Source organism: Triturus cristatus, chromosome 11, assembly GCF_964204655.1.
Source record: "Triturus cristatus chromosome 11, aTriCri1.1, whole genome shotgun sequence".
Lineage (NCBI taxonomy): Eukaryota > Metazoa > Chordata > Amphibia > Caudata > Salamandridae > Triturus > Triturus cristatus.
In genome coordinates this window covers 455,147,195-455,157,572 of record NC_140594.1, presented here as the reverse complement: position 1 = coordinate 455,157,572, position 10,378 = coordinate 455,147,195, and the positions used below count along the sequence as shown (strand labels likewise).

General features: G+C 46.9%; 1 long non-coding RNA gene across 1 annotated transcript; it reads left to right on the top strand.

Moving 5' to 3' along the window:
- The first annotated feature begins 8,800 nt into the window (after nucleotides 1-8,800).
- On the top strand, nucleotides 8,801-9,729 carry LOC146784424 (uncharacterized). The gene is made up of 3 exons (XR_014970491.1): nucleotides 8,801-8,907; nucleotides 9,002-9,158; nucleotides 9,658-9,729. It is a non-coding gene; the product is annotated as an uncharacterized LOC146784424 (long non-coding RNA).
- Nucleotides 9,730-10,378: the final 649 nt, after the last annotated feature.

Below are 10,378 nucleotides of genomic sequence, written 5' to 3'. Positions count from 1 at the left end.
ACCCCCAACGATAGTGATAGACACGTACTCACGCGTGTACGGGCCGTACACGCGTGAGTACGTGCCTATTACTAGGCCCTACGGTACCCCCAACGATAGTGATGGGCACGTACTCACGCGTGTACGGGCCGTACACGCGTGAGTACGTGCCTATCACTATCGTTGGGGGTACCGTAGGGCCTAGTGATACGGCACGTACTCACGCGTGTATGGGCCGTACACGCGTGAGTACATGGCTATCAATATCGTTGGGGGTACCGTAGGGCCTAGTGATAGGCACGTACTCACATGTGTTTGGGCCGTACACGCGTGAGTACGTGCCTATCACTATTGTTGGGGGTACCGTAGTGCCTAGTGATAGGCACGTACTCATGCGTGTATGGGCCATACACGTGTGAGTACGTGTCTATCACTATCGTTGGGGGTACCGTAGGGCCTAGTGATAGGCACGTACTCACGCGTGTACGGGCCGTACACGCGTGAGTACGTGCCTATCACTATCGTTGGGGGTACCGTAGGGCCTAGTGATACAGCACGTACTCACGCATGTACGGGCCGTACACACGTGAGTACGTGCCTATCATTATCGTTGGGGGTACCGTAGGGCCTAGTGATACGGCACGTACTCACACGTGTACGGGCCGTACATGCGTGAATACGTGCCGTATCACTAGGCCCTACGGTACCCCCAACGATAGTGATAGGCACGTACTCACGCGTGTACGGCCCGTACACGTGTGAGTACGGGCCCTACACACGCCCTCAGAGCGTGTGTACTGCGTTTCACTGCTTACACTGGTGATAGGAGGCGCACACGAAAGGAATGGAGGTGTCAGACTTGCACAAGGCTGTACATCAAGTCATTGTCAGTGCAGTCCTTCATGTGCAGGGCCTAGGTGTGTCAGGCAGTGATGTGGCACATGTCTCCTCATGTTGTGGCACAATAGATGTGTGATGAGCTGTTTACACATGTCATGTGTGATGGGGCACTACGTGGCACACTTCCCCTTCACACTTTGCACATGTGTGCATGTGCAACACACGTGTCAAGCACTGCATCACTGGTATGGCACAGTCAGCAACACCCGCAACTGTCCCCTGATGGCAGGTACACGGATAATTACACCTCACATGTGACTCCCAGTGTGCCACGATGTGACTATGTCATGTGTGTGTCATGTGTTCCCATGAACTTTCCGTTGGTGTTCCGTCAACTCCATCTGCTGTTGCAGCATCCATCATGTGTATGTGTGCATTTGTGAATGACACACATATACGCACACCATGCCACATGTGGACTCACATGTTACATGTGTCATGATGGTTCGAAGATGACTTCCTGACATGAGGCAATATCTGCGTTGTCTCAATGTCTGTGACATCAGTTTTTGACATGGACACCTTAATGGAAATGTGTGTCATCTGTCCATTTCCAGATAACATGTGACCTGTGCGTCTAGACTCCCGCCAGCTGTCTGTATGAGATGACATCCTTCTAATGCTGATATGTGGATGTCTGTCACTCATGTAATGTGTCTGGCTCATCACTTACACTGGCCAACAGCTATTTCATGGCATGTCAAGTCAACATTGCCATGCAACTATTGTGGCTGGCTCTTCGTAGGAGTATCACCTGGCTGGCCCACGAGTCCTGGATGTATTGCACAGCACAGACTCTGTATTAAGCAGATGTGTATTAGCTGTTGAACATGTGCTCACCTCCATGACATTGCTGTGGTAATGTACTCACTCTTCGTTATTCCTTCCAAATCTCTGCAGGGCACCGCCTCTCCCCAGACGAATGCCAGACCTGGATGCCATGCGTGAACATGACTGCATACGCAGATACCGATTCTCGGTTGATAGAGGACTTGACCCGCCGGCTTGCACCACACCTCCAACCACAACACAGGTATCCTACAGCTCTGACCCCCAAGGTGAAGGTGATGGCAGCCCTACATTTTTTTGCCACCGGCACGTTTCAATTGACCATAGCTGATGTCGGTGGCATGTCCCAGACTATGTTCAGCCGTGTCCTGCATGATGTTATAGAAGCCATGTTGTTGCACCTGGATGAATTCATCCATTTTCCCACTCGTGAGCAGTTGACAGGTGTCAAGGGTGAGTTCTATGCCCTGGGAGGGATGCCTCATGTAATTGGGGCCATTGATGGGACACATGTGGCTTTGGTACCACCACAGGCACAGGAGGTAGCCTTCCGTAACCGTAAACATTACCACTCCATTAATGCCCTTGTGGTGTGTCTTGCTAACATGCTGATTTCCCATGTCTGTGCACGTTTTCCAGGGTCCGCACACGATGCATACATCATGAGGCGTAGGAGGGTGCCAGAAATGATGCTGCAGCTGCACGCGGAACAAGCATGTCTTGTTGGTGGGTATACTCTGTTAGTCCTGTGTTCAGCGCTATCTTTGTATCTTACGGCATCTCCTGACCCACTTCTTCACATGATGTTTCCATGTAGGGGACTCTGGCTATCCCAACATGCCATGGCTGATGATGCCTCTCCGCAACCCCAGAACAGCCGCAGAACACCGGTACAACGACAACCATGGGCAGACGAGGCGCATGATTGTGAGGACTTTTGGACTCCTGAAGAGCAGATTCCGGTGCCTCCACAAGACCGGCGGCGCCCTCCCATATGCCCCGGTGAAGGTCTGCAAAATCTTCATTGTGTGCTGCATGCTGCACAACATGGCAGTGGAGAAGGCCTTGTCACTCATCCTTGATCCGGATGAGCAGGATCATCCACCCGTGGAGGATGAAGGGCTCGGGCATGGGGCAAGTGAGGATGAGGATGAGGATGAGGACATCCGGAGTCAGCTTATCCGCAACTTCTTCTCATGATGGTGAGTCCCTGTGTCTGAGTGTGCACTCTTTGAGCCTTGTGTGGCATGTGTTGCAATGTGTGTGTCGAGCTGACTGTGTACTAAGTGACTAGGAGGTGTGTTCTGATGTGTCATTCAAGTGATGATGTAATTCCACACATATTAGCTGGGACACTAAATTTGTTAAGGGCATGGTGACAACATCATTCCTGTAGAGTACATGTACATGTCTGCGGATTACTAGCTCTTCGCTGAATTGTTGTGTGTCTGTCCTCCCCAGGTTCTTGCGGCTGTCGTCTGCTCATGTCATCATTGCCCTCCTGCTATTCCTCATGAGTATTGCAACGTGTGCTGGATCAGAGTTACATGCACAGACATGGTGAAAAGACATTTGGGGTAAGGAGTGCAGCAAGGCATTTTGTGGGTGGTACGTGTTAGTGATATGTGGGGACTGCTCCTGTGCATGTTGTGTTACCATGCATACATGTCGACTCACCATGGGCCACATGACGTGTTGCATGGCTCCCATGAATGGATGGTCACCCTTCCTGACAGTCATCTGTAATGGTGTGTGGATTCTGATGAATGCATCAATGTGTGTATAACGGCTCCAAGGAACATACGGGATGCTGATGGTGGACATAGTGTGGGACATCCCCATATGAGGCTCAATGGGGAATTGTGGACTCTCTGTGTGCAGCAAGGGGTGTTAGGCTCAACCCCTTCACTTGTGTGCCAGCTCAGTAGGATTTACACATCTGTGTGTTGAAGGGGGTGTCCAGTGTAGGTCACACATGGTCAGCCAAATGACCTGTGAGTCTGTTCCAATTGATGCATTTCCCTTAGTGTGCGGCTGAGTAATAAAGGTGTTCGTCACACTCCAAGGTGCCTCATCTCTGTCAATGCAGGTCTCTTGCCACTTTGCATGCGGAATATCTGGCATAGTTGTTGAGGATTATGCATAGGAGTCCATGTGTAGTTTAGCAACATGCATGCAGTTGCTCATGGGTTAGGCTCCCTATTGGGCATGAAGTACATGGTCGTGTATGTTTTTTGGCATGTTGGCCCGCACAATGGGCCACCAACAGCTGCTGAGGGTGTGTCTCCTGTGCGCAGGTCAGTCTTCAGTTTCCTGATCCGGTGTCATGCTTCTTTGGTGATTGTGCATGCATTTTCTCTGGGTGTGCCATGTGACACTGGACACTCCTTACTTTACACACGCGCCTGTTGCAGTTGTCCTTCTGACATCCTAGTCTATGTGTGCAAATTCTGTCATTTTGCAAGGAGATGCCTCCTGCTGCTGCGGCCCCTGCAGCAAGGGCCAACAGAGTATCCAGATCTGGCAACACACACGCCTCCAGGATGCACCTCACTTCCTCCCTCCACCCATTCATTTTGCTGTCCTCAGCTTGTCTATGCCACTGTTGCCGCCACACGGTGCCAAAGGCTGGACCATCAGCACATGCAAGGTGCACATTGCACCACCATCCTGTCCTTGCATTACCCACATCACACTACAGTCTGATGTATCAGCCACACTCCGAGCTATGTCCATCCGCACATCTAACGCCTGCTGTCAGACATACCCTGGGCACACACACGACACCTTTGCATGCTGAGTGTGCAACTCCAACTGCCTACACTGCGCTGTCCCGCCTTCCAGGCCCTGTCACACCAACCAGGTCACGTCCCTAATACTCCCCACCGGCTCTGTAGCCCTGCAAGGGCATGGGAGTGGGACTCAAGGCTTCAGCATGTAGTATGGTGTCATCGTCTGGGACATGGCACAGGTATCATCTCTCAGCATGTCAATCTACAGAGTGTCCCGGACCCCCCTCTCCACCATCACATGCGCACAGCACCTCATCATCAGCTCGTATGCCATTGACAGCCAGGTGCTCCTCACCCTCAACAAAGACACAGACATTGGCAGTTCCATCATTCAAGTATGCATGAGATCTATTGATGAATGGCTGCACACGATCCACCTGAGGCTGGACTTGTACAGGACTGAGGTGAACATCTGAGGATTGTCCCCTTCCAGCTGGGTCAAGTGCCTGTGGCCCACCCGCAAGAGCCCTGCACAAGCACCCAGTACCACACACACAAGATGGTGTGCATCATGTTTGGCTCGCTCACACATGCCATGCTAGTCCACAGCATCTGTACCTCATGCTGCAACGCCCTCTGCATTATGCACATGATCCACAGATAGATCCACTCCAACAAAAGACAGACCATCCCCCAGGTCCATGACAACATCCGTGTCAAATACTGCCCTGCCCTCTACGGAACAAGTACATCCAAACTCCCAGGAAACTGGTCCACTTCCAGGGGGCATCTGCACACCTCAGATTCAACCCCCTGCGCCCCAGCCACCTCACCATCCACCATGGATAGCTGCAATGGATCACTGTCTGCTGCAGGGTGACCTCCACACTCTCCACCCACACTCAGGAGGCAGTCCACAACCCCGACCCCAACCAACCTTGTACGTCTGTCATCCTAGATCCCGTTGGGCCATCTCCGTGCATCCAACCTTGCCCTGGCCACCGTTCTTCACATCCACCGTACTCCAGCATACAGGACATTGTTCTCCCACCTGGCCACACATACCTGGGACTCCCTCCCCAGGAACCTCCACATGAGCCATGACCTCTACGCCTTGATGATGATCTCCCAAATAGGTCTCTCCGCACAGTTTAGCAAGCCCCCCCCCAGCAGCCACAGCCATCACAGGTGAGTGTTGTGCTCCATGCCTACATTGAATGATACCTTGTGACCCATGTGTGTCCTGTACCAGACTCTGATCGCAGGGTATGGATGGCTGGAGTTGGTTCAACACTCAGCCATAGTTTGACATTTCCACACACATATGTCGTTGAATGATGCAAAATGACAGGAACGTCTCATGTCCAAAGTGAAATATTTATTTACGGTGGGGTAAGTGGTTTGGTAAATGCAATTGGGTGTTGTACCGGGGGAATAGAATCCAAAGTTCACCGGGGGAGATGGTATCCTTGGCATTGGAAGTCATCAGAGTCCAGACCACAGTGTTGGTCATCATTGGTCAGACTGTGACCAGCAAGTCCATGTGGCAGAGAATGTCATTGGATGAGGTGCTGCTGTTGCGCCAGAGGGCCAGGTGCCAGGCCAGGTGACCTGGGAGATGGGGATGGTCCGCTGACTCTCACGGTCTTTTCCGTGGACGACCCACCTTCCTCCGGGGACCCTCAGATGCAGGCCTTGACGATGCTGGGGACGCTCCGTCAGATGAATCCACCTCCTCTCTCCCTGTGTCTGGTGCTGGTCTACGCCTGGTGGCACAGGGAGGGTTTGCCAGGCTTTGGGCGATCTGACGGAGTGATTGGCTCACGTCCCTGTGCACCACTAGGAGCTCAGCCAGTCTTGCCTCCATCCGTCCTTGGTGTGGTTGATGACTGGCATGATGCTCGACCTGCAGGTTCTTAATGTCATTTCAGAAAATGGGTCGTGTCCTGTACATATGTGGGTCCTGCTTGCACAAATGGTAGCAAGAATTTATCTAAGTATTGGCCCAAGGGTTCGTGAATGGAATTGCACCCTGAGACAATGGGACGAAATGGAGGATTTTGGAGGCACTTATGAATTTTCGGTAACATGTATATGAATGGTCTTCGTGGAAACTTCATATAAAGGAAATCAAGTGTTTTGGAATTAATCCATCCCATGTCTTTAGCATGAGTAAGTATGTCTGTGAGGATAGCTTGGAATTCTGTGGTAGGATCCTGGTTAAGTGCCAAATAAGTGGATTCATCAGACAACATCTCATTCACTTTGGTTTTGTAGAAACTCAGATCCATTACAACTAAGGCGCCCCCTTTATCTGCTGAGAGGAATACTAGTGACTCATTGGTTCTCAGACTTTTGAGTGCTCTCCTGTCGATGGAATTCAAGTACTGATTTTTTTTGCATGGAGTGTGTAGGTGAGAAAGATCTTGTTTCACTAACGCCTCAAAGGTGTCAAGAACCTTGTGTGAAGTGGGGGAGACAAAAGTACTTTTTGGTTTAAACTCAGTGTATTCCTTGTCCGTGGTAACTGTATTGGTGAGGCTTTGATTGGAGAAAAAGTATCGAAGTCTTAGTTTTCTCATGAACTTTTACAGTTCTATTTCCATCTAAAATGGTGTGGTGTGAAACGTTGGGACAAAAGATGTCCCTTTGTTTAATACTGCACAAGGATAGCCAAGGGAAATTCTGGAAGAATCAATAGCTAGACTAGATAAGGTCTCTAGATCCTCACTACTTGAGAAGAAATTGAAAACTCCACAGACAAGAGAAGTATTTGTGTCCATGTTCTCGACCCACTCACCTGCCATTAAAAAAATTATACTGATCAGTTGGGATCTGTTACAAACAGAACCCAACTTTGGTAATCTTTTCAAAGATCGACCTATTTTTGCTTATAAACGATCTCGTAATCTTAAAGAATTACTAAAGAAACGCGATACTCAAGATTCTCAGTCACACAAGGGTATGACTAAATGTTACAATTGCTCACACTGCAACAATGTTATTTGCGGTACATCTTTAGCTCATCCTTGGTCCGGCAAACAGATAAGGCTACATTTTACAGCTAACTACAAAACGCAGAATGTTATTTATATAATACGATGCCCATGTGGCCAGTAATATGTTGGGAAGACCGAAAGGTCTTTACGCATTCGAATCACTGAACACAAAAGTAGGATCCGAACTAGAACATTGAGTTCCCCTCTTGCAAGCAATTGGAGTGAAGCACATCACACAATAGCACAATTAAGATTCAGTGTTATAGAAGTTGTACAGATATACAATGACAGAGACATGGCTAGATATATCACCCAGAGGGAAACATTTTGGATCAGGCATCTGGATACGATGAGTCCCAAGCACTTAAATGACAAAATTGAGCTATCGTGCTTCCTATAGTAGTTGTTCAGACACATAATGCATTTTCTTCAATTCAGCCAGAGGGTAAATTTATGTCGGTAACTCGGGGGTTGATGACGTAACCACTTATTCTGTTTGTTTAGTTTAGATATGATGTCACACAGCACGGACACACATGGTAGACACACATAACCCAATCAGCACTTAATGTTTTTTCACCAAATTCTATGGTTTATGTATACGATTTAAGTCACCACAATATTATCAGTTTTCTTTTTATTTATTCAGACACAGTCTCAGTGATCTAGCACACATTGGAGTGTTCCACCACAATCATTGTTATTTAATGTGAGATTAATGGTCATACACAGGGCAGATACTATCAGATTTACCACAGCAACATTTTCAGGATTACGGTTCAGACTCAATTAACAGTGTTAGAAAACATCTTTTGGATTGTACATAACAACCGTTTTACAATGTACTAAAATCAATGATGCATTCAAGTCGATACTTGTACAACATACAGCTGTTAGACATGAATGGACATTTTGAGATGGTAGTTTACAGTATGCCTAACTTATTACACTATGTCATTACCTTGAGTCTATTCCTGTACCAGCATCTAATGAAGCTAGCCAGAAATCGTTGGGCTATGTATATACAGCATTCAGACGACATTGCTAGTAATACGCAGCATTTGTTCTTCTTTTTTAATGTGGAAATTTTATATGTAAGGAATTGAGGCACTTATGTATAATAGTCATGTAGTCTCTGTTCCTAAATTGTGTTATAGGAAAGCTGTATAAGATGCCTCCAAGTAATAATGTTGTGGTTTAAATTGCGTATCTTCATCATCCTCTATTCCTGTTTCTTTGATGGTTTCTGGTTTCTTTACTAATTACATTAACAACACAAGCAATCACCACCCTTCACCTAGGTGTGAGTTTCAAGAAACTCTACCTTTCAGTTATGGCCGCCACTTTTTCCAAAAGCAGCACTTTTAGTCCTTCGTTCATGTTTATGAAATCATCGCAGCACGTACACCTCATGATCGGCTGCATTGAACTTTAAGTGGCGTTTTCTTATGGGGTGACCACTATTCACCACTCGGATCACCATTTAGAGCCTGCATCAGATGCCTCTAGTAAGTTTCATATTGATATTTCCATTACTTTCTAGCACTAATGACATCTGTACAAACCGAGCAGATTTATAGTGCCCGTTCTTTGGGTTTCTAGATCCCGCAGAGCAAATAGCAGTGGCGTCCCTCACGCATTCAGAGGAGAGAACAGTTCAACATATCTCGTATATTTTATCCAGCAAGCCATTGCCGGCACCGTTTGTTTGCAAGGCACCACCGAGCAAGTTGTATACTTTAGGCGCTCAAAACGCCTGGTGAGTTGGTCATTCTCTCCTTTTTGTCATAGCGTTTTAGTCGTGTGCTTTAAGCTGTCATCTTTTGCCAACTTGTCTCGATGCATACCTTGTATGCCCTTTTTAGGCTTTCTAGACCTGTTGAGACAAACATACATCTGAGTTCGCAACTCATTGCAGTATGCGGATTTCAGATTAAGGTAGAGTAGATTTATGTATCATACTCAGCATGCACGATGGTTGTATCACCTTGTATACGTGGTGACTTGGGTTTTTGGGCCTCTCTCGAGTTCTTTCATTGTCTTTTCTCTCTCTCGTCTCCTCTCTGTTCTATTGGACAGCAGTCCATGGTGAAACGCACCAACAGACTTTATTCAGCTGTCGTATTTTACAGCACTTTTAACCTTCCTGGACATAAAGAACTATCATTTTATTTAGACTTCAATTTCATCTTTGATCTGATCCAATTTAGACTTGATTGCATAACTCATGTAACAAACGGGATCCATTTTGTTTGCAGATTTCACCTGAAGAAGGGTGATGTATTCACCCGAAATGCATTGGGAATGAAATTCAAAGCTTGTCATACTGCAATTGCCTATTGTATGGACTCTTTGAAATTATTTTTGAATTTTGGATCTTTAATTTGGATTTTCAAGAGATGTGACATTAAAAAGGAAACACATCGGCATGAAGAATATCAAACTTGTTTTTTTGTTAAAAACATCTCTATTGCTTGAAGAAATTGTAAATTTATGGTTAATATTGGATAACAATTGTTTTTATTGAGTACTATAGCAAGTTTTTGAGAATTAAGGTGTACCCTCATCCATGAGTACTTGAGGTTGTGCATGTCCTGTCTAGAACATATTGCTCTAGTTATTACTTCATGTCATGAATTGGTGGTAGGGTGGAACCACCACAGGTATTGCACACCAAGCCAGAATACCAACCACAAAACTAGTTCATTCTTGATTATTTGACAAACAGAGTGCACACCAGCTGTTTGCATTTTTTAATCCACTTTCTAAAAGTGGCATTTTCATTATTGTGACAAAAAATCCGACTTTACCATTAGAGAGGGTTTTAGTTACAATTCTTTAGACACCAAACCCAGGGCCAGATGTACGACCCATTTTTGCATGCACAAATGGGTTTGCGACCTGTTTGTGCTTGCAAAAATACCAATGGGCCAAGTACAAAACCTATTTAGGGAGTCGCAATTGATTTGCGACTCGCTA